Raw genomic sequence first — 1,736 nt, 5'->3', positions numbered from 1 at the left:
CTTCACACGTACTGAAGTTCAGGTGGAGCTCTACAGAGTTTGGAGTTATCCAGCTGCGTCTGGCTTAGGTCTGGCTGCTGTGCTCAGCTCCTTCCTGCTATGGACCTGGGCTAGGACTGGGTCTGGGGCTTCCCGGAAGTCGGCAGCAATTCCGGACCTGGGCTAGGACTGGGTCTGGGGGCTCCCGGAACTCGGCAGAAAATCCTACTTGGCGGGCGGTGTGGGGGAGCGATCATAAGTTTTTTTGAATCCATGCATATTTGACGATCAATCACCAATTTTGGTCCTCCATCAGCAGCAGTATCTTCACTTAGTAACATCCATGTATCTGTGTCAATGTCATAACAGTAGAAATTACTTTTTAGAGGTTTGCTGTTCCTTCCAGGAGAATCCAAATAACATCCCAATGTGTAAATTTGCCTCCTTTGAATATCAATGTACATTTTATGACATGATCCAGCAACTGGGCCATTCTCATTCTCTGTGTCACTAGAAATACATATCCACTGGTTCTCCTTCACGCTGCATGCCCAGTAGTCAGTAAGATCTTGCATCTCATCCCAGCCAGCAAATAAATAAGCAGTCTCTGTTTGAACATCAATAACCATCTGATGGTCCCCTCTCATTCCTGGCCAGTTGTCTTCTTCATCATCTTTGTGGCTCTGGGGGATGATATGACTCCCTTGTTATTTATATACCTAGTGACTGATATACTGATTAAAGAAGTCATCATTTACATCTTTTGCAAGCAATTCTTTGCAAGCATCAAAATCACTCTTCAGGGCTAGCCAGATAGCTCAGCAGACTAAAGCACCTGCTCAGGCAGGTGCAGGGACTGGGGGTTCAATCCCTGGCCTACTGTGCCAGCTCTACCCCAGAGGCATGATGAGACAGCCACTGAGACTGGGTGTGGTAGTGCACACCTGTAATCCCAGCACTTAGGAGCCTAGAAACAGGAGGATCACTATGAGTCTAATCTGTGTAGTGAGACCAGACCCTGTAGACCCTGTATTAAATACATTTAAAAGAAAATTCACTCTTCAAAACCAGTTTGTCATGTAGATCTCTTAACACAGGATGTTCCAGGGTTATTTTAGTTCTCTTTTGAATAATTTAAAAACCTTTGTATAGTCATGTTGTCTGAAATGTTTTAGGCAGAGGCAAATGGCCTCCTGTTCCTGGTACTTACTGTATCAGTTGAGACTTGGTTGTACTACAACAGGCTCATCAGTGCCATTAAGTTCAACATACCAGATGCTAAAGTTAAAACTGGCACCCCAGGACAGGAGTGGAACTCCCTTAATGAATCAACAAGGGAACATCTGTTCATCAATTTTATGCTTCAAGGTGAATGTTCCTTTGTTGTAATCATTCTTTAAAACCACTAGATAATAGCTCTGTCATATTTTCTTCATTCATTCCACAAAAGACTTGAAATTTCTTCATACTTCAGGCATGTATTTTCTCATATGTCCCAAATGCAATGTTGTGAACTATAGCAGGACTTTCAAGCTTTAGAATCAAGGGCTGGGGAGGACAGTTGCTCTCTAAAGACCATCTTGAAGGCTGGTCATTTGGTTTATCCACTAAATGTTCTCAGGACAGTAAGTAGAAGAGGAGGAGCTCCACTTGAGTAGTACATAGGGCAGAAGTGGGCATTCAGGGACCACAGTGACAACTCCGCCAGCCACCATCTTGTCAGCCCCATAGCATGTTCATTTGTGCTTGGATCCACT

General features: G+C 44.1%; 1 pseudogene; it reads right to left on the bottom strand.

Moving 5' to 3' along the window:
• The window catches only part of LOC101584782, a 6,416-nt pseudogene extending 4,722 nt beyond the window's left edge, over positions 1-1,694 (bottom strand).
• Positions 1,695-1,736: the final 42 nt, after the last annotated feature.

This window comes from Octodon degus, unplaced genomic scaffold (genome assembly GCF_000260255.1).
Source record: "Octodon degus isolate 3935 unplaced genomic scaffold, OctDeg1.0 scaffold00270, whole genome shotgun sequence".
Classification (NCBI taxonomy): domain Eukaryota; kingdom Metazoa; phylum Chordata; class Mammalia; order Rodentia; family Octodontidae; genus Octodon; species Octodon degus.
The sequence above is the reverse complement of the archived record's forward strand: the minus strand, read 5'-3'. Positions and strand labels throughout refer to the sequence as shown.